Below are 23,765 nucleotides of genomic sequence, written 5' to 3' on the forward strand. Positions count from 1 at the left end.
AGCCAGAAAATAAAAATAAATAAAAAAGGAGATAAATATCCTATCAGATCTCAAATATACTTTATAACTACAAAGAGGAAAACCGTGTGGTATAGCGAAGGAATAGACAGATCAGTGGAATAAAGTAAGGACTCCAGAAACAGAACTGAGTGTCTATCTGAATTTAGTATATTGCAAAGGTGGTAATTCAAATAAGCAGGGAAGAGATCAATTACTTAGTAATGGTGTTAGATGAGCTGTGTGTCCACATGGAAAAAAATGGATTCCTACTATCCATATAGATTAAAAGATTAAAAATCAAATATTTACAAATTTAAAGTTGTCTAGTATGTTATAGAAGAATGTGTTTTATAATCCTTTTATTTATTTGAGAGAGAGAGCACGTGAGTGAGCACAAGTGGGCGGGGAGGGGGGAAGAACAGAGGGAGAGGGAGAAGCAGACTCCTCCCTGAGCGGGTAGCATGAGGTGGGGCTCCATCCCAGGACCTTGGGATCATGACCTGAGCCAAAGGCAGCCGCTTAACCTACTGAGCCACCCAGGCACCCCTATAATCTTTTTTTTTTTTTTTTAAGATTTCATTTTTAAGTAATCCTTATGTGCAACGTGGGGCTCAACCATACAACCCCGAAATCAGGAGTCACATGCTCGACTGAGCCAGCCAGGCGTCCCGTTTAATCTTAGGGCGCCTGGGTGGCTCAGTCGGTTAAGCGGCTGCCTTCGGCTCAGGTCATAATCCCAGGGTCCTGGGATCGAGCCCCGCATCGGGCTCCCTGCTCAGCGGGAAGCCTGCTTCTCCCTCTCCCACTCCCCCTGCTTGTGTTCCCTCTCTCGCTGTGTCTTTCTCTGTCAAATAAATAAATAAAATCTTTAAAAAAAAAAAAAATTAAAGAATAATGCAAATAACTCAATAAAAAATGGACAGAGGCTCAGTAAATTAGAGAAATGTTGATAAATATGAACACCATTTGCACATCAGATCCGGCCACACCCAGGTCCACGTCCGCAGATGGTAAAGATAATCTCCACAATCCCAATATCCTCTTTGCAGTGTATAAGATTGCACTCATTCTTGAAGTTTGTATGGAATTACTTAAACACAATAGTCAAAAGAAATAGACTCAATAATACCAAAATGTGGGAATTTGACGAGCAGCTACTTTTTGCAATTGCACTGAGAAAGGGACCAAATTAAAATAGATCTAGAATTTAACAGCAAAAGTAAACCTCCTACATCATTATTACAAAAGGGAAATGGTTCTAAAAATGAATGTTCTCTATGGATCCTACAAGTAGCTATCAAACATGAACTATTTGCTCTGCCAGCTCAAGTAAATATTTGCCATGTGTTATGTGCTATTATGATGATTCACATGGGGTTACTTTATAAATGCTCATGGCCCCAATCCCAACGAACCAACGAACCAAAGAATTCATTTCCCCCTAAAGATCTCTTCCAGGAAAAGAGAGACTTAGCTAGAAGCATTTATAACCTAAAGTTCATGTCCCCTTAGAACTTGAGAATTAGATGACAAATGTGTTTCTTTGGCTATTTTGCAACCTGACGTAGGGCAACGATATTGCCAACATAAATGATGCTGCTGTGCCAAATAGTTATGGGGGCAGCAATGGGGGGGGTGACTGTTTCATAAATAGTGTATATTCAAAAGAAGAAGCGAAAGTCCAGTGTTTTGAAAAATGAGTGTCTGCTGGCTGAGATGGGCAAATGAGGCATCATTGCAACAGTCGTTCACCCTGGTCACTTGTTATGAAATAAGGCATAATTCCCAAATTTCTAAGTGAAAAATCATTCAGAAAGGATTGAATAGTTCTATTTTGGTGAGTCATTTCTGATAAAACAATACATACTTTAATCATACGCTAAATATAAGGAAATGAACTCTTACGTTGTCCGCTTAGTGGAGCCCAGAGCTCTCCACATAAAATGTACAGGATGGATATGTGCTGCTGGTGTAGGAACACTAAAGAAATGCCAGGAAATAGTGTATTGATTACTTCATTTCACCTCAAAAGGAAGGTGATTTGCCAAGAAGAAAGGGCATGTGCATATTCAGAAATATTAGTTCTCATGTTAGATTAATTGTTTTTCTTTGTTGGCCTATTCACATGACATCTATCTCTTTCCACTTTTCTCCCTAAATTGCTTAGGCTCAGTTAATGTTTTGTGGCTTATCAGAACTGAGATTTTGGCCTGGCCGAGTCCCATTCATTATCATGCCCTTTAAGTGGACTCAAAGATGGGACACCCTTACGTTAGCCACGGAGCAGCCACGTACACAAGCTTGGCCCAGTGTGTCAGTAAGGTTGCCAAAGAAGAGAAAAATGCAATAATACTCAGACTGCAAAATTTGAAACCAGTGTCCTTGAAGTGAAAATGATTAACTTGGTAATAGAGTACTAAAAGTATAACTTCATCAGATGAATAAACTCTAGGGGTGTGATGTGCGGCATAGTGATCATAGCTAATAATAGTGTGCTGTGTGCTTGAAATTTGCAAAGAAAATAGATCTTTTTTTTTTTTAATTGAGATATAAGATGGACAGTGTCAGATGTAGGACGTAATGATTCACTGTGGGTATTGCTAAATATCACCCTAATAAATCTAGTTAACATCCAGCACCACACAGAGTTTTTTCTTGTGGTGAGAACTTCTAAGACTTACTCTCAAGACTTTTTTTTTTTAAGATTTTATTTATTTATTTGACAGACAGCACAAGCTGGGGGAGGGGCAGAGGGAGCAGCAGACTCCCCACTGAGCGGGGAGCTGGACTCGACTCGGGGCTCGATCCCAGGATCCTGGGATCGTGACCTGAGCCAAAGGCAGACTCTTAACTGACTGAGCCACCCAGGCGCCCCTAACACTTTCAAACATATAGTACAGTATTGTTACCTATGGTCTCCATGCTGTACATTACATCTACGGTACTTCTTCATTTTTTAACTGGAAGCTTGTACCTTTGGACCCCCTTCATCCATTTCTCCTACACCCAACACTCGCCTTTGACAACCACCAACCTGTTCTCTGTATTTATAAGCTCAGTTTTTGTTTGTTTAGAGTCTACACGTCAGTGAGATCATATGGTATTTTTCTGAGAGTAGATCTTAAGCGGTCTCACCCCCAGGCCTGGCAACCACCCTTCTACTCTATGTCTCTCTGAGTTTGACCACTGTAGGTGTATCTCATACAAGTGAAATTATATAGTACTTGCCTGGCTTATTTCACTTAGTAGAATGTCTTCAAGGTTTATCCATGGTGCAGCACATGGCAGAACTAACTTCCTCTAAGGCTGAATAAGATTCCATTGTGTGTATAGACTACATTTTGTTGATCCTCTCATCTACTGACAGACACTTGGGTTGCTTCCACTTTTTGCTATTGAGAATAAAGTGACTGTGAACATGGGTGTACAAATATCTGTTTGAGTCTCTGCTTCTAATTCTTGGGAGGATATGCCCAGAAATAACAATCTCTCTTTAAGAGAAGTACTTAATCTTCCCTATTTCATTTCTTGGCAATTAAACTCCCAACAAATTTGGGGACCAACATAATAAAAACAAACTGTCACTTTTTTCTCTCTTGGAAAGACATACTATTTATCATTTAGGGTAAGTTTTAAGCACACTAAATAATATAGTAGTATTTCAGGGACTATTATTGCTATGGTTGAAAAGAGAAAAATGATACTTCTATTATTTGGTGGAAAGTACAGTAAAAAAGTGAGTATAATTTTACTGCTCTAGTAACTGCAAAAACAGTAATACAATTAAAACTCGATAGAGCATTACTGAGAACAAATTGCATCGAAATAATTAAGACATCCAAAAAAGTAATTCCATAAGCAGTTAGAGATTGCAGAAAGACGGTTGCCAATAATGTCAGTTTATGAACCAGTAAGGAAAGAAAAAATGTCATCACTAAGAAAGCTGTGATGACAATTCAAGTGTACTCCTTAGTAGAAAGCCCATGACGGTGATGCTGTGGAGGGGAGCGGGGGGAACAGTGACCTAAACACTGCTTTGAGCTGAATACAGTGTTTCCTTCAATTTAAAAAGTGTCAGGGCAGAGCAGATGTACTTCCACAGACATAAGTTGACATTGACAAATTGGAGCGGTTAAAACCCGTGTAAAAGAGTTCTGATAGATTTTTCACAAAGTGCTTCATATTCTGACTTCACTTTGGGAAGAACAAAAAGCAGCTAAAGACAGACTCTTAAATAATTCTTATAATGTTGGTTTTCTTTTAATCCCCTTTGTCAAATGCTCCATGTCTACACTCACTACTGGATTGCCAAAAGGTCACAAAAAAGACATCTCTTCCATGCAATAGTCCTCAGTTGTTTTGAACACAGCTATCTATCCCAGCTAAGCCTTCTCTTCTCCGGGTGACATGCCCCCTTTATCTCGTCCTCTTGTGTCAAGACTTCAGGCTGTCCACTACCTTGACGACTCATCTCTAAAGTCGGGCCAGTTTGTTACTTTCTCTTTGACAACAAAGCACCCAGAACCAAACTTAAATTTCCAAATGTCGGCTGACAAGTGCAGAATACAGAATGGCTATTATCATCTATTTTACAGAAAATCCTTCTGGGATATGGCCTGAGAAAGCTCTGGATTGTTTGGCCTATAAGCACACTCCTAACTTCTGGTAAGCTCCCTTTGGACAACGTTTAGATCTTCATATCAAATGATGTTAAGTCATTCCAATTTTTGACACTTTAGTTCCTATTAAAATGAAATCAAAGGGGGATGCCTGAGTGGCTCAGTTGGTTAAGCATCTGCCTTCAGCTCAGGTCATGATCCCAGGGTCCTGGGATCGAGCCCTGCATTGGGCTCCCTGCTCAGCAGGGCAGTCTGTTTCTCCCTCTCCCCCTGCCCCTGCTCATGTTCTCTCTCTCACTCTCACTCTCTCTCAAATAAATAAAACCCTTTAAAAAGTAAATTGAAATCAAAGATTAATCCCATGAAATACATGCAATTGATCAACTGTTCTTGCCAGTTATGTGTCACCAGCATATGTGATAACAGAAGCAAACATAGCAATACCCCAAATCAGTGAGTATTACAAGGTCCTATGCATTTAAGTACTTTACTTACAATGTCTTATCTATCACACCAATATTCTGTATTATTATAGTAATTATGAAGCATTATTACCTCTATTTTACAAATGAGGAAGCTGAGGCTGACAAGTTTGTAAAGTCAGAAACAAAGGCTAGATCTGTATGACTTCTATAGTCTTAATCATCTCGTACCTTCCCTGTAATGATGCCATCTGTTTTCTTACCCAGTTACTTGTCAAGTTATTGACTGGGATTGGGTGAATCAGTGATCTTCCAAGCTGACTCAGTCATCAATAGTATAGTTTTTGCTCTAAGGCTGTTTCAGACATTCCCCTATCACCCAGCCCACATTTCTATAATGTTTATTTTTATTTTTAATTTTTTTTCTGATCTTCATTCTTTAATGCAAGCCTATAGTGATCTACTGTTTTAAATACTATCCTAAATGCAATTACACTCCTCTGATGTGTCTGTCTCAACCATTTCAAAGAGGGAGATAGAGGTAGTTCTATATTTGCCTTGTTAGTAAATCTTGGTAGTTCTTATTTTCTAAATCATCACAAACCATCTGTTTAAAAATTCCTTCTGGAATTTTTCCAAGGATTCACATTAGATTAACTATTTGCAACTTTTGGAATCTTCTCTTTTGAAAACTGAGATAATATTTACTTTTTTCCTGGTACTTTTTCCATGGTTCCTAAAATATTACCAGTAGTGGTTCTACAATTATATCTGAGTTCCTTCAGATGGAAACTAAATTTTCATGGCTTTCCAAGTTTTCTTATTTGTGGCAGTTACCTGGTTTTGGTATACATAAAAAATATGGCCAACTACATAAGCCCAACCCAGAACCAAAAAGTTGACAATGTTGTATTGGTCTCAGGTGTTTAATGTAGTGATTCAACAATTCTATACGTTATACAATGCTCACCACAATTAGTTACCATCTGCTACCATACAATGTTATTGCCATATTAATGACTATTTCCTATGCTTTACTTCTCATCCCCACGGCTTATTTATTTTATAACTGGAGATTTGTTCCTCTTAATCTGCTTCACTTCTATTTTGCCCATTCCCTCAACCCCCACCTCCACCCCTCTGCAACCACCAGTTTGTTCTCTGTATTTATGAGTCTAAGAACACTTTTGTTTTATTTTATTTTTTCTTTTCAAATTTTTATTTAAATTCTAGTTAGTTAACGTATGGTGCAATATTGGTTTCAGGAATAGAATTCAGTGATTTATCACTTACATACAACATCCAGTACTCATCATCACAAGTGCCCTCCTTAATCCCTATCACACCTCTAGCCCACCCCCCACCCAACTTCCTCTATCAACCCTCAGTTTGTTCTCTATGTTTGAGTCTCTTATGGTTTGTTTTCCTCTTTTTTCTTTCTCTCCCCACCCCAATATGTTCATCTTTTTGTTTCTTAAATTCCACATATGAGTGAAATCATATGGTATTTATCTTTCTTTATTTCTATATTTTATTCAAACTGGTAAAATGGTAACATTAAATTGTGATAAATTATAATTCCTAAATCTACCATTAAAAAACTATACCAAAAAGACATACTCAAAAACACTACAGATAAATCCAAATAGAATTCTGAAAAATATTCAAGTTTCCCATAAGAAAGCAGGAAAAAAACCCCAGAGAAACAAAAAAACATAACAAACAGAAAACAAAAAATCTAATGGGAGACTTAAACCCTAAGATAATAATTACATTAAATATATAGTCTCAATGCATTAATTAAAAGACAGAGATTTGCAGACTGTATTAAAAAACATGACCCAACTATTTACTGTCTCCAAGAAACCCACTTCAAATATAATGATGTAAACAAGTTGAAAATAAAAGGATAGAAAAAATTGTATCATGTAAACAGACAACGGAAAACAGGCTCTATTAATATCAGATAAAGACATTTTATTAGTAAAGGTTATTGGTAAAGAAAAATGCCCAGAGAGGACATTACAAAATAACTAAAGAACCAATTCATTAAGAACACAAAGGAATCTTAAATATCTCAAAACAAATGAAACAAAAACTGATAGAACTGAAAGAGGCAGAAAATCCACAATACAGTTGGAGACTTCAACAACCACTTCTCCACAATTGTTAGAGCAACTAGACAGAAAATCAAGGAGGATCTAGAAGATCTCAAAACTATATCAACCAATAGAATCAAATAGACACTTAAAGAACATTCTACCCAAGAACAGCAGAAAACACATTCTTTCCAAGTACCCATGGAAAATATATAAAGAAAGACCATATTCTGGGCCATAAAGTGAACCTCAACCGATTTAAAAGAATTGAAATAGTACACAATGTGTACAGCTAACATTATACTTAATAGTGAAAGACTGAATTTTTCCAAGATTAGAACAAGGGAAGGATGTTCAATCTCACTCTTATTTAGCATAGTGCTGGAAGTTCTAGTCAGCGTAATAAAGAAATAAGCATACAAATTGGAAAAGAAAAAATAAAACTGTCCTATTTGCAGTTGATATGATTGCCAACATAGAAAATACCAAGGAATCTACAAAAAAAAAAAAAAAAAATTCCTGAACTAAGGAGTAAATTCAGTCAAGTACCAGAACACAAGATCAACATATAAAAATCAATTGTATTTCTGTATACTAGAATGAACACATGGACACCAAAATTAGAAATACAATACCATTTACAACTGTTTAAAAAAATTCAATGCTTAGGTGTAGGTCTAACAAAGCATCCTCAAGACTTGTGTGCTAAAAACTATGCAATGCTGATGAAAGAAATCAAAGAAGATTAAAAAAAATCAAAGAAGATTAGATCAATGGAGATGTTCAATGTAGTAAAAATGTAAATTCTTTTTTTTATATTTTATTTATTTATTTATTTGAGAGAGACAGAGATAGAGAGAGCTTGAGCAGGAAGGAGGGGGAGAAGCAGGCTTCCCGCGGAGCAGGGAGCCCGATGTGGGGCTCGATCCCAGGACCCCGGGATCATGACCTGAGCCGAAGGCAGAGGCTTAACCATCTGAGCCACCCAGGCGCCCCGCAAAAAATGTAAATTCTCCCCAAATTGATAGGCAGGTTTAATGCATTTCCTATCAAAATTCCATATTTTTAGATATAGACAAGATTATTTTTTAAATCTACATGGAAAGTCAGAGGAACTAGAATACCTAAAATATTTTTAAAGATTTTATTTACAGAGAGAATGTGTGTGCATACTTGGGGTGAGGTGAGGGTGGGGGAGGGGCAGGGAGCGGGACAAGCAGACTCTGTGTTGAGCACCGAGCCAGACATGGGACTCAATCCCACAACCCCGAGATCATGACCTGAGCTGAAGTCAAGAGTCGGGCGCTTAACTGACTGAGTCACCCAGGTGCCCCTAAAATAATTTTGAGGAATAAAGTAGGATTCACTCTATTCAATATTTATTTATTTATTTTCACTCTACTCAATTTGAAGACTTTCTGTATAGCTTCAGTAATCAAGACTGTGTGGTACTGGTAGGGGATAGACATGTAGATCAATGGCACAGAGTGGGGAATCTAGAAATAAACCCACACAAATATGCCCAAGTGATTATTGCCAATTGCAATAGCAATTTAATGGAGGAAAGATAGTCTTTTCAACAAATGGTGCTGGAGTAATCAGACTTTTATAGGCAAAACCCCAAACAAAAACAACAAAATTTAAAACTAAGTCTCATCCCTTATAAAAAACTAAGTCAAACAATGAATCATGGAACACTACCTCAAAAACTAATGATGTAATGTATGGTGATTAACATAACATAATAAAATTAAAAAAAAAACTAAGTCAAAATGGATCATAGTCTTAAATATAAGACATGGAAAAAACAGAGAAAATCTTTGGGATCCTAAGCCTGGCAAAGTGTTCTTAGATTTGACACTAAAAGAATGATGCATAAAAGGAAAAGTTGATAAATTGGATGTAATCAAAATTAAAAGCGTTGGCTCTTTGACTCTATGAAGAAGATGAAAAGACAAGCTAGAGATGAGAAGATCTTAAAAATCACATATCTGATGAAGGACTTGTAGCTGCTATAAACAAAATACTCTCAAAATCCAACAGGAAAAAAATCTAATTAGAAAATGGGCAAAAGGCCTGAAGAGACAGACATTTGACAAATAAGCACACAAAAAGACGATGAACATCATTAACCATTAGGGAAATGCAAATAAAATCCACAATGAGGTAGCACTACATACCTCTCAGAATGGCTAAACTAAAAACATAATGACAGCAAATTTTTTTTTTTTTAAGATTTTATTTATTTATTTGACAGAGAGAAACACAATGAGAGAGGGAACAAGCAGGGGGAGTGGGAGAAGAGAAGCAGGCTTCCCACGGAGCAGGGAGCCCGATGTGGGGCTCGATCCCAGGACCCTGGGATCATGACCCGAGCTGAAGACAGATGCTTAACGACTGAGCCATCCAGGCGCCCCAATGACAGCAAATGTTGATAGGATTTAGAGAAACAGAATCCCTCATACATTGCTGGTGAGAATGTAAAATGGTGCAGTCACTCTAAAAAGTGTGACTGTCTCTTAAAAAATGAAATGCACTACTCTATGACCCAGCAACAGTATTCCTGGGAATTTATCTTTGAGAAATTAAGCCTGTGTTCACCCCAAAAGCCTATATAGGAACATTATAGCAGGTTTATTCATCATAGTCTCCAACTGGAAACAATCCAGTTGTCTGTCAATGGGTAAAAGGTGAAATAAACTGTGGTACATCCATGCCATGGAACACTACTCAGCAACAGTCTGGAAGGATCTCTGGAGAATTATACTAAGTGAAAAAAGTAATTTCCAAAAGGTTACATACTATAAGATTCTACTTATAGAATGTTCTTGAAATGACAAATTCATAGAGATGAAGAAGAGATTAGTGGTTGCCAGGGGTAAAGAAAGAAGTGGGGGTGGAAGGGAAGTGAGCGTAGCTATAAAAAGGCAACATTGAGGGCTATTTGTGGTGATGGAAAGCTTTTGTATCTTGGCTGTGTCAGTATCTTGCTTGTGATACTATAGTTTTGTAAGATGTTACCATTGGGAGGAGACTGGGTAAAAGGTATATGAGATCTCTGCATTCTTTTTACAACTACATGTGCATCTACAATTATATCAAAATAAAAATTTAATAAAAAATAATTCCATCCTCAGACAATGAATGGGTTAGAAAGAAACTGGGTAAAACGAAACTAAACAATGTGGTCCTCACCTGGTCCAAAGCTAGATGTTTGGAACTGAGTTCATACCTAAGGGCAAGCAGAGTCGATTTAACCTCCAAATTTTAAAACTTCTGTCACAATGAACCAGGGTCTGTTTGGGGCACTGAACAAAAAAAAAAAAAAAAAAAAAAAGTACACTTTGAAAACGTACCCATGGCTCAAGGACCTGGGTAGGTGTCACTGTGTTTGGAGCCCCGGGATATTCCGTTTCCCTGCCCTCTGGGTCAGCACTACTGTCACTAGAGAGGAAGGAAGGCAGGCAGGAGCCAAGGGAGGTGGTGGGACTCATGTTATTCTCTGAATGCAGCATTCTTTTTTTTTTTTTTTAAAGATTTTATTCATTTATTTGACAGAGAGCGAGAGAGCACAAGCAGGGGGAGCAGCAGAGGGAGAGGGAGAAGCAGGTTCCCAGCTGAACAGGGAGCCCGATGGGGGGCTTGATCCCAGGACCATGAGATCATGACCTGAGCCAAAGGCAGATACTTAACCGACTGAGCCACCCAGGCATCCCCTGAATGCAGCATTCTTGTTTTCTGCTTCTCTGGGAAGCGCAGGTAGTTTATAATAACTAGACTCCTCTTCTGAATATTGCCCCCTGCCTTTCCAACACATCACTGGCTACTACAGTTCCATATAGCCATCCTGATGCCTTAATTAAGGCGTAAAAAGCCTGGAGATGACCATAGGAAAAGGCATTTAAGATACAACGTTGATGTGCCATGAAACACACATGAATGTACATTCATTGACTATGTGTTACTCAGCCTTAGATGTAGAAATGTGCCACTTCTAAAACTTAGATCTAGGGAAAATAACTACTCATTCATCCAAACAGAAAGGAAAAAAGGTTTTCCAGGAAATGGGAAGAATCATTAACTTCACAGAATTCTGAGCAGAAAGTACAATCGTCTACGATATAAGGCAGGCACATATTTTAAAGCATTCGTGAGCAAAATGGAAATGTGCCCCATTATCACCAGAATCAAATAGTATTCAAATGACCACATGTACTCTGATTAAATCGATTAGGTACAAAGTAATAATTAGGACTGTTGGCAGTCAGAAGCTTTTCTAGATACATGCTTAGATGTTGAAAAGATGACTTCTACCCACTTTTATTACCCTTGCACTGTGGTAAATCATAGTAATTTCTTATGCTTTGAATGAAAGGGAATGGAAAGATAATATTCTCCCTATCAGGGATGGTTTAACTTTGCCATAGAGAAGCACTGAACATTCACTTACTAACACATAAAAAGGGATAAAAGCTTTCTGGTCAAAATGTATTATGGTAGCAATGTAATAGAATATACATATTATGCTGTGAAAAATCCCAAGATTCTAATAACTAACGTGTATGAAACAGGAAGAAGGGAGCTAGGGGATTAGACAAAAACAAAGCTCCCCTTTCAGAGGCCGCTGCCCAGACAGCTCAGACTCGCCTCATTTCCTTCCCTCTTCTAACCCCTGAGTGCCCTTCCTCTTCTTTGGGTCTTTATTAATTGGTCTTTGTCTTTTCTCTAATGAAAAAGGCACTTATGCTCTGTCCTAGTCTTTCCTGTGCCCAATGGTCTAAATGAAGGAAAGAGCGAGTCTGTGTTTCTAGGGATACGAGCCCTGACCGCGAGAAGAGTCAGTCCCGGGGGGCGCCTGCAGGGGGCGGTCGACACTGAGGAATGAACAGAGGCTCGCTCTGGCCAGGATTTCGTGCATCTCTTGTAGCACAGGCATGATGCAAGTCTGCAGGAAAGGTACCTTCAAGGACAAGAAAATTCGCACAGATCAAGTTGTTGTTTGCCATTGGTGACTTAATCAAAGAATCAAAGGGTGTCAGGTCTGCATGGATGTGGTCATCCTTTCTAAGGCTCTCATTGTACACATGAGGAATGGAGGTTCAGAAGAGCTCAGTGGGCTAGCTAGTTAGGCGGAGCTAACCAGAATTGACCTCTATTAATAGCCTCCCCCTGGGCTCTTTGTGAAACTGCAGGTGCCCCTGTCTGCTTTTATGTACAAGATAAATATCTAATGCTAAAAGAACATTCCTCCCTTCTGATTAGCATTTTTAGGATTTAAGCTGAAAGTGGTAAAGCTCGTTAGGGAAAAAACAAGAATAAATTTGAAATCAGATAGAATTGTGAATATATTGCAAGATCTGATTATTTTAGAACAGCCATAGGCTCTAATGGTAAAAACAGTTAATAAACTTTTTTTTTGGCCTATCTTCCTATTGTCTTTAAGTATATTTAGAAGCAGAAGCTTCCCCCCCACCTCCCCGAACTACACATTCATGTGATCATTTTGGGAATTTTATTTTAAATTTCACCCCTCCTCTATCTCTGAGCCCCACCCCAGAACAATTAATTTAGGCTCTCAGGGTATTTCTAAAAGCAAGCTACTAAAAAATTTGGTCCTAGGACCGGCAGCAAGGGCATCACCTGGGAGCTTGTTAGAAATGTGGACTCACTGGTCTCACTTGGGCCTACTGAATGAGCATTTGCATTTTAACAGACTTTCCGGGTGATTCTTATGTGCATTAAGGTTTGAAAAGAATAACTGGGAGCCCTCTCTAACTCCGGTATCAAGTGGCAGAGGGCTTCCCCTCTTCATTCCTTATGTTGAATTAGGCTCCTAGTCCTTACTTGGGTGTTCCTCCCAAAAATGAACTTACGCCTCTCCCATTTAAAGAAAGACAACATTATTACTCCTGCTTTAAAATTAAGCTGAAAGCAGAATTCCATAGAACTTTTTTATGTGAAAGAGCACAATGATGATACATATTATACAAGGGAGGTTTGAAAGTTTGAATATAAAACTCATGGGAGCTGGGGAAAGAAAAAAAAACGCAAAACAGTATCTCAGGGGGCTTCATTCCCAGTGCTTGACTTACTCACTGGTAATGAGGAGCTTGTGAAATTGTGATTTATAATAGATACATATTTGGTCATCATCACCATTTCTGGCAGAGCTTTTAAAACCCTTGGAATTTCCTAAGTGACAAGAGCAACAAAGGTGTCATTTACTATTTTAATGAGATGACTCTTGGACCCTACCTGTGGTTGGGGGCTGGTTGCCAGGGCAACCAACCTTGTGATTAGAGGGTTGGAACTTTCAGTCCCACCTCCTGACATACTGGGAGGAGAGAGGGGCTGGAGGTTGAATCATCCCTAATGGCCAGTGATTTAATCAACCATGCCTATATATTGAAGCCTCCGTGAAAACCCCAAAGGACTGGGTTTGGAGAACCTCTGGGTCAATGAGGTGTGGGGACAGTGGTGTACCTGGAAAAGGAATGGAAGCTCTGCCCAGTTCTACATACTTTGCCCTATGCATCTCCTCCATCTGGTTCTTCTTGAGTTATACTCTTTTATCACAAACCAGTAATCTCTTAAGTACTGAGAAATGTTTCTCTGAGTCCTATGAATCTCTCCAGCAAATTAATCGAACCCAAGGAAGGAAGAGGTCATTGGAACCTCTAATCTATAGTCAGTTCATCAGAAGCACAGGTGAAAACCTGGACTTGGGCCCGGGGTCTGAATTGGGTGCGAGGGTAGGTGGGGGGAGTCTTGCAGGACCGATCCCTTACCCTGTGGGATCTGATGCTATGACTGAGTAGACAGTGTCAGAATTGAGTGGAATGGCAGGACACCCTGCTGATGTTCAGAGAATCGCTTGTTGGTGTGGCGAAACCTCCTCGTCACGCATCGGAACTGGGGCTAGGAATCCAAGAGAGCACCCTAATAGGCACATGAACTCTGTCAGTTCCCAGAATATAAGAACCCTTGTTAATAAACTAATATTCTCAGAGACCTTATCTTCTCATTGTTTTGTTTCCTTCCTTCACCAAGGATAAAACTGTGTTTGCATATGAGGTGCCTAAATATCCTTGACAATAGTAATAGTAGATAAATATTTACTGAGTACCCATTATGCACAAACTATTGTCTTAGATCAAAATGTTTTCCTAATTAGCTAAAGTAGTTAATCCTATATTGCTATCAGGAAAAGGGTGTAGGTAGAACATCTTTGATTACGCTGTTCTGATGACCCTATTCCATACGTAAAATCATGTATCACTTTATTTCACATATTCCCAGAGAATTATCAGTTCTGGGGACTAATGACTTCCTAAATCAAAGTGCTATTAAGCTTAAGGATTTCAGAATTTGTGGACTGGAACTCAGGCTTGTTGGTTTATTCTATGCTAAGAAAATCGATGATGTAAATGCTGGCATGCTTAAAAGAGTAAACTTTAGCAGTGTTTTGACACATACTTTATTCAAATCATAGCATGTTAGCCCTGGAGACTTGAGAGATTATCTGTCCAGAAGTTTCCAAATAGTAGATTGGGATCTTCCAGAACTATTCAAATCCTCACTTGCCAGTTTTCCTGGCAGGCTGCCTCTGCTAGGCCCCTCACTTGGGAGGCCTGGTTCCGGTGGGGTGGGGGGGCCCACACAGCTGCTTACACCTCAGCAGTCTGTGGTGTGGAGCACCAGTGCCCACATTTTCAGTGTCCTTGCAGGTAATGATGAAAAGAAGGTCCCCTGTGTCCTGTTCTGAAGCTTAGAGAAACTGGTGGTACAGCTATGCATAAGTAACATTTTTTTTTTAAAAGATTTTATTTATTTATTTGACAGAGAGAGACACAGTGAGAGAGGGAACACAAGCAGGGGGAGTGGGAGAGGGAGAAGCAGGCTTCCTGCTGAGCGGGAAGCCCGATGTGGGGCTCGATCCCAGGACTGTGGGATCATGACCTGAGCTGAAGGCAGACGCTTAACAACTGAGCCACCCAGGCGCCCCCATAAGTAACATTTTTAATGCTCATATTCAACACAGGAACGTTATGGTACCATGAAAAAATATCTGTAATGATGATGACATTTAGCTATTAATTAAGATCTTTTGTGATGACTGTTTTAATGTTGAGTTAGAAATATTTTTATGATGAAGATTGATGAAATGAATGTGAATTAGAAGTGTGTGTGGGGGGCGCCTGGGTGGCTCAGATGGTTAAGCCTCTGCCTTCGGCTCGGGTCGTGATCCCACATGAGGCTCCCTGCTCAGCGGAGAGCCTGCTTCTCTCTCTGCCTCTGCACCTCCCCCTGCTCATGCTCTTTCTCTGTATCTCTCTGTCTCAAATGAATAAATAAAAAAAAAATCTTTAAAAAAAAATCTTAAAAAAAAAAAGTGTGTGTGAAGAATGAGGTTCAGTCAAAGGTGAGTTTTTGGCAAAGAAGCTTATTCACAGATATTTCTCTATGTAAACTCTTGCAATGAGTGGCTTTGTAGATCTCCTAATATAACATGGCATTATCTGATTAGGTATTGTGGACCCAAGCCATGTGATAAAATAGTGAAACTTTCCACTCAGGTCAACCGCAAATTGATGTGGATCAGGACTAAAGTTTCTCCATGAAGTTGTGGACATGGCCATATGAAGGACTGGGCATATGCCATATGCCATAAAGGAGGACAGTGGATTGCTATCTCAAAATGCTAAATCAAAAAGCTGAAAAATATGGACTATCTCAACAAGCAAAAAAGTGCAACATCTTTGGATTGCATATAAAATATCCATAAAAATAGATTTATCTAGAAGAGTTTTATAAAAAGAAGCTGCTGTCCTTGCTCTATGAATTTGTCAAGATTAATGCAACTCTAAGTTTCTTCATAAATGTATATATAGTAATTACAAATGCTGGAAAGGAGGGGGAGGAAGGGAGGGAGGGACATAGAGAGGTGGAGAGAGAGAGACCTCTTGTGGAGGCATTTTATGATTCATCTCTTAGGATAAAAATTACCTGTCCATTTAGTTTGTCTGTTTGTCCTCAAATTTTGAGTTAGAATTGTAGAAGCATTAGTTGTTTTTTAACACAGGCTTAGAATTCTCAAAGCATTCAATTTCTCTAAATCTTTCTATCAGGAATGAGTATTTTCCTGTCAAATGATACATACAATGAGAAAACCTTATCAAGTCCATGAAGTCACCTTGAAATGCAAAGAATCTATTCCAAGTAGAGAATGGCGTTATGCAGGCTGGCTTGAACTGCTCTAGCTCTTGAAAAGGCAATGGAGGACAACTTCCTGCCTGTCAGGGCCCAGGTTCTGGAGGAAGCTGCTGTATCGAGCCTCTAATCTTTGGTACCTCCCTGTAGATTTCTAGGGTCCCACCTCAGATGCCAGGTGACAGTTCTTCCCCTTTGCCTTGTTCTCTTGTTTCTAAGTGGCGGGGCGGGGAGGGGGGAGTGGGAGAGTGAGCAGGGAGCCTCACTTGGCACTCGATCCCAGGACCCTGGGACCATGACCTGAGCCGAAGGCAGATGCTTAACCAACTGAGCCACCCGGGGGCCCCTATACTCTTTTTTTTTTTTTTTTTTAAAGATTTATTTATTTGAGAGAGAGAGAGAGCAGGGGAAGGGGCAGAGGGGAGAGAATCTCTCCACTGAGCGCAGAGCCTGACGTGGGGCTCAATCTCATGACCCCAAGATCATGGCCTGAGCCGAAATCAAGAGTTGGACACTCAACCGACTGAGTGCCCCAAGTCATCTACACTCTTAATGACACTACAAGCTGGCAGAGGTGAAAAAAAATTAGGCAGTGCTAGAGATGATGTGAGATAATAACTTTGGTGATTATTTTAAAATAAGGCATTATTTGTGGGACATGTGGTGGAAAGAGCCACAGCCTCCTTTATTAGAGACACTCATCAACTCTGAGGTGTTTAGAACAAATGCACCAACTATAGCAGTGGTCCTCAACTCTGGTCATATCACTTGGGGAGCATCTCTTGGGGAGATACTACATTATACTGATGCCTGGACCCACCCCAGACTGATTAAATAAGTCTTTGGCATGTACCTGGGCATCTGTGTCTTTAAAATCTGCCCAGACAATTTTAGTTGCAATCAGGATTGAGACAATGAATTTGTAGGTTCCTCCCCAGAAAGAATGAGAACTAGTAGAAATAAGTACTTATCAAGCCATGAAAAGTGAAAGAAGCCAATCTGAAAAGGCTACGTACTATTTGATTCCAGCCATATGACATTTGGAGAAGGCAAAACTATGGAGACAATAAAAAATATCAAGTTTCCAGGGGTTGGGTTGCAGGGAAGGATGAGTAGGGCAGAGCACAGAAAATGTTTAAGGTAGGGGTACTACGATGGTGGATTATTACACATTTTTCAAAGCCCATAGAATGTACAACACAAAGGGTGACCCCTGACGTGAACCATGGACTTTGGGTGATAATGATGTATTGGTGTAGGTTCACTGATTCTAACAAATGTACTACTGTGGAACAGGATGTCCAAAAAAAAAAAAAAAAAAAAATGGGAGAGGCTGTGCATGTGTGTGGAGGGGGCAGGGGTTGATGGAGACTCTCTACTTTCTGCCCGATTTTGCTGTGAGTCCAAAACTGCTCTCAGAAAGTAAAGTCTATTTTTAAAAATGTAGCAAGGATGAGAAAGTCTGGGAAAAATGGGGATCATTGTGTTCTAAGCCTCGGTGGACGGTAGCGATGATCAAAACTAGCTGGTGGGCAAACCTTGGTCACGTGGGCTGAGCTGAATCAATCAGCACTTACGTTCTCCCTGTCCATGCTACTGGCCATGTTCTCCCTGTCCATGCTACTGGCCACGCACCCATACTTGTTCATTCAGCGGAATGTGTTGACTACCAGCTTTGTGCTAGAAACTATGCTGGAGCTTATGATATATTAAGAAATCTTTGGTGTTAGGAAGCCTGTAGTCCTCAGAGGGAACAGACAAGTAAATGGACAATAAAAATACTGGATGATAAATACTTGGATAAAGATTTCTATGAGAAATTATTAAACTGGGTTTCTAGTACAATTCTATAACATCAGTGTGAATTGATGATTCCAGCTTTCCTGTTTGCTTTTCGATAAGATGATTATTGATCTTCTGGAGATGAAGGTGAGAACTGGTGGACCAAATTCTGGTGTAACTAACTACACAGGTCTCTGGAATAACTTCTTGCCCTACTGATAAAAATCTAGTTAAATAATTTTGATTGATTGCTAAATGTTATTTATTTTAAACTGATTTTATATGCTACATAATAGTAAATATACTGTGTTTTGGAAGCCCCAAAGACTGATGCTACATTAACTTAAGCAGATGAGAGAGGGAAGTAGATTCAGACTCTGTGCAGCCTGACAGTCAGATGTTAGATGTTGTAAACTGCCAAGTTATAAATTGCCAAAAAGTAACAGAAATAATGTGTGTGTGTGTGTGTGTGTGTGTGTGTGTGTGTGTGTGTGTGTATTTGTTATTGGGACTCCAAGCTGGGAAATAAAATTTCTTTGCCTAGTCTCCAATCCCAAAATTAGGTTGCTTATGTCCCCCACTCTCTCCCAGCAGCTGGTATCCCACCTCCAACCTCCTACTTATTAGAAATAATTTTCAGCAGCTGTCTGAAGAACGTTTTGCAGCAATTGCCAAATTCTGGGTTTTGGTAGCATCCGTACACTCTTCAAATTTGCCAGAATTTTCCTCTTGGTGAGTGCTAGCATACAAGAAGCTCAGATCTCCTGTTTAAGCCTTAATAAAGGTCTGGTCAATGGCTCGAGTCTGTCATTGTCCCTTTCCTTCTAGTGACAAGGTAATTAGGAAGAATATGTAATGGTCAGTGATAGGAGCACTTGTGGTAATTGGGGATTCTAGAAGCAAGAGTTCTAGAAGCAAGAGTTCGGAGAAGTCATTTATGGTATGATTATTATCTGAACTGTCATGGAATGTTGCTGATGTCCTTTTTAATGCTTTTTTAGGAGAGTCCCTATCTGGGATGTCTGAGGGAATTCCATTTCTGGTGGCTGGAGCCATGGAATGGAAAGGAGGCCAACTCATCTTGCTAGAAGGGCTGGCTCGATAAGGGCTGCTTTCTCTCTTGTTGCTGGCAGGAAAGGCTCATCATGATGGTGGCGGTGGGCCTGATCATTCCATTCTTTCTGCTTGGTCTAACTTCTTTAAAAAAAATTGTTTTGTTGTTATTATTGAAATATAATGTATATGCAAAATAGTACCTAAGTTATAGGTTTACGGCTCAATGCATTGCCACAAAATGAATATACCCATGAAGCCAACTCTCAATCAAGAAAGAGCATATTAATAGTATCCCAGAGCCTCCCCACCAATCACTACCTCCTCCTCCCTAAAGGTCACTGCTGTCCTGGCTTCTAACACTATAGATTTGTTTGGCTTGCATTTAACGTCAGATAAGTGGAATCATAAAGTATGTATTCTTTTGTGTCTGGCTCCGTTCACTCAACATAATGTTTATGAGATTCATCCTGGTTGTTTGGTGTAGCTGTAGTTTCCATACTGGTATAAGTATTCCATTGTATGCATATACTTTTAGAATTTATCCATTCTATTGTTGGTGGACACTTTAGTCAGTTTCAGTTTGGGACAGTTAAAAATAATACTGCTATGAATGTTTTGTGTGTCTTTTGGTGTACATGTGCATGCATTTCCATTGTATATATAGCTAGGAATGGTAATACTGGTTTATGAGCTGTGTATTTTGGGGAGACAGTCCGCCATGGGCCCTAAGGAATCCTGCACGTCCTTCCTCGGTGTGCTGAACTTCAAGCCATATCCGTACCTGATCCTGAGCAGTTCCTGTAGCTGGTCACGTGGAAACTGTGTCAGGCACGGCGAGCACAGTGCAGCAGTCGTGCTACTGGATGATTTGCTGCTTGCCACAGAAGGTGCTGAGCCTGGGCCCCATGTTCCTCGGCTGTGGTGCAGCCCACCGTGTGAGTGGTTTCCATTTAGGCACACCATGTTGCCCAGCGGGTTTGGGAAGCAGGGGAACCAGCACAACCATGGGATGTTCCTAGTGTTTGCTATGCTGTGACTAGTAAACTGTCCTGCTCTGATTTATTACATCGCAGAGCCCACTTTTTTGGCAACTATGGAGTTGTGGCAAGCCACCCTGCTTGTCTATCCAGGCGTCTCTTTTGGGGCCTTTTTTTTTTTTTTTTTTAAGATTTTATTTATTTATTTGACAGAGAGCGAGAGAGCACAAGCAGGGGGAGCAGCAGAGGGAGAGGGAGAAGCAGGCTCCCCCCTGAGCAGGGAGCCCAACGTGGGGCTCGATCCCAGGACTCTGGGATCGTGACTTGAGCCAAAGGCAGATGCTTAACCAACTGAGCCAGCCAGGGGTCTCCTTTGGGGTCTTACGACTCCTTGCTCTGCTTGATGACGTTGGACTTCTTTTCTGACAGTGCTTGCTCAGCTGTAGTACATAATGCTAAATAGCTTCCCAAAGTAGTATATGAGATTTCTTATTGTTCTCAAATTTTTTAGAAGTTGCTATAACTAGTATTTTATTGGCTATTATGTGCATAATACTTTTATATTATCAAATAGGATAATTCTCACAGTTCTGTGGAGTAGGCATTATTTCACAGATGAGGGCACTGAAGACAGAGGGTTAAGGGACACATTTGATTCTATACAACTGTGATAACAAGTTACCTCTTACATAATCAGCCCCTGTGTTTGGTGCTTTCTATGTGAATTGTTTTCTTACAATGCTATAAGTTAGGTATCATTATCATTCCCAATGTTTAGATCAATAAATTGACTTGAGTTCAAGTTAATTCACCTGCCCACAGTTACACCAACAATAAGCAGTAGAGCTGAGGTTTCAATCAAGGATGAGTGTGACTTTCAAGCCCAAATGCAGGGCAGCCATCCCATTTGTTGTCTGATCTGGTAAGTGGTAGGGGCACAGCTTGAAACTGCGTCCTCCCAATCCCGCACTGGTGCTCACTTCACTGTACATTTTGCCAAGACACCTCAGCCCTCACCAACACCTGTCAACTTGTCTGATTTCGCCTGCTGGCACATGACTGAATGAGCAGTAAAATGACCAGCCATCAGGCAGAAAGAAAAGAGAGGGGGAGGGGAATGGACAGTGTGTGTAATTCTTACACTGAATCATCAGCCTCCAAAACATAGATTGCACCCTGAATATAAAATTGCATTCAGAAAAAAAATTGCTTCCAGAGGAGGAATATAAATCTTTGGAAAGCTAGAAGAGTACATGTGGCTAATTTTAAAGGAAAAATTAATTTTGGCTTTTAAAGTTTACCAGTCTCATAATCATCATCTAGAGCTCTCTGTCTCCAAGAGAAGTAGCTCTAGAAGGTCAGGAGGGTATATTTGTGTGTGTTTGTAGAACTCAAATGAGATGAATCCTCAGGAAGCCAGCAGCCTATCATGTTTTGTCATTTCACCATGCTCTTGTGGCCTCAACCTAGATCCAAGAGACTGACCTCTGGGAGGAACACATACATTCACTTTTCACCTCGACCCAGTTCTTGGCTTCTTTGCTTAGGGACCTTGGCCACTCTTGGGGCTATGTTGACTCTCCATCATAACCTAAAAGTGAAAATGGTTTTCCTATTCACCCCCTCTGCCCCAGTGCCAGCATGTTTCTTTGGGGACATCACATTATTTCTCTAACCCTGAAGGTGATGAAGTCCGGGATGTAGCATTTGCTCAGTTGCCATTTCAAGAAACTGATTCAAAGAGATCCTTGGAAAAACTATTTTGTACGTGTGCTCATAAAATCATCTTCAAGGCCCTATATATTATACTTTAGTTTTCTTTTTCTTTTATTTTTTTGAAAAGGTAAACACATTAGCTTTAATACAGTTAGTAAGGTCCTATACATTTTAAAAACCTGTATTTCAGTGATAGTTCAGTTTCCCTTTAAATACACATTCATAAATGTGGCTGGGGTATTTTGGCAGAGAATGGGGAAAGGAGCATACATGGATGTTCAGAGGGAAATTCAGAAATATTCCACAGTGACCAGGAACTCTATGATGAAATGTATCCTTACCAAGGAGGGCCATTTCAGTATCAACCCTTGTGATCCAAAGTGATCATCCAGAGAATAAACTGAAGGGAAAATATTGAAGACAAAAAAAAAAGGGGGATAATTTCATAGAAGTGGAGATGATGGAGAATATGCATTCAAGGCTGAGTAGAGAGGCTAGCGGAGGTTATAAAACTTTACATTTCCTAGAGTCCTATTGGTTTTTATTTCATATTGAAAGTAAGGGAAAGAAGGCAATTCTCAGCCTTCTTACTTGGAATTTTTAAAGCAATATTGGTATGGTTCTCTCCTTTTGTAAAAGTAAAGAGATGAAAATGTCATTCCAAGGATGGCTGAGGGTAGACCCTAAGCATGTTTAATTCTAAAAGGTGTTCCAAATCAGGGATAAGTTTGAATGGGTCAGCAAGATGTGGTCAGAAAAATGTCTTGCATTTTGATATCAAATACTTCTGCTTTTGGTACAATAGCACAATTAAGCTAATAATAATTTGTCCCTTGTTCCCTCTGGGTACTAAGAGGAAAAGGCTTACGAGAAACAGGTTCTTCAGATCTAATGTAAGAGTCTTGGGGTGGGAGATGCTCTTCTGAGATCAGGGGGACCCTGTTGGTGTGCACGTGTCTGCAGAACTCAAATGGAGTGAATCCTCCCAAAGGAAGCAGTCTGCCCTGTCCATTCTTTTATTTCTCCTTTTTACCAGTTGCTCACTTAGCACTGTTTTCAGTGAGACTTGAGAAGGCTTTCAGATTAAAGACATAATGTCCATAAAAGAAATATTTAATTATGCATATTGGAGTCTCGAACTAATTACCTTTTATGAGGCATATAAAAAGCAGGTCATGCCTCTCTTTTTAGCAGACGTAGGGAAGAAAAGATCTTTCTAATGGAAGGATCAAGTGAGGAATAAAAACAGATTTCCAAATAGTGTGGGCTGTGAGTGCAGGCTGCTCAGGGCTGCTGGGGAATTTCTAGCTGGAAGGCTCAGGGAGAGACCCGCGCACAGCTGCCACACATGGAGAGAGACTCGCACCCTTCAGAATGTTCCAGCATGCGAGACTTCAGAGCCACTCCCTCCATGAAGTAGAAATGCTAAGTAGAAACAGTTACGGGAAGAACAAATGACCACTATCCTAGGGATAAAAATTCATTGGGATAGCAGGCAGGGGAAGCATTTGGGCCAAGAGAAGGGGCGAGGATGTGGCAGAGAGGTGAATCCTGCTGTGGAGATGCACCTGGGTGCTGTCCAGTTTTCGGCCATGGCCCGCCCAGTCCCGGAGCTGTATAAGTCACCCTTCTCCCACCTCCCACGTGGCATCTACGCAGGAGACTCTCCTGGCATCAAAAACTCAGTATATTCCAACCTGCTGTCATGTGCACATTTTCTATTTGCTTCCTTCTCTTGTCAGTCCACAGCTGGTGAGTAACTAAGCCTTCCAGACCTGGCTTCCACAGTGTCTCCCAAATATCTAGCCATTGCCCCCTCTCATTTTGTCCTTATCTCAAGGCCTAGACCCTGGTGGGGTTCTCCTGTCCAGTCTCCCTTTATCC

General features: G+C 40.1%; 1 protein-coding gene across 13 annotated transcripts in view; it reads right to left on the reverse strand.

Annotated features, from left to right (window-relative positions):
• Positions 1-23,765, reverse strand: part of DLGAP1 (DLG associated protein 1) — a 905,535-nt gene that overhangs the window by 190,165 nt on the left and 691,605 nt on the right. The window lies entirely within an intron of this gene.

This window comes from Phoca vitulina, unplaced genomic scaffold (genome assembly GCF_004348235.1).
Source record: "Phoca vitulina isolate PV1807 unplaced genomic scaffold, GSC_HSeal_1.0 scaffold24, whole genome shotgun sequence".
NCBI lineage: Eukaryota > Metazoa > Chordata > Mammalia > Carnivora > Phocidae > Phoca > Phoca vitulina.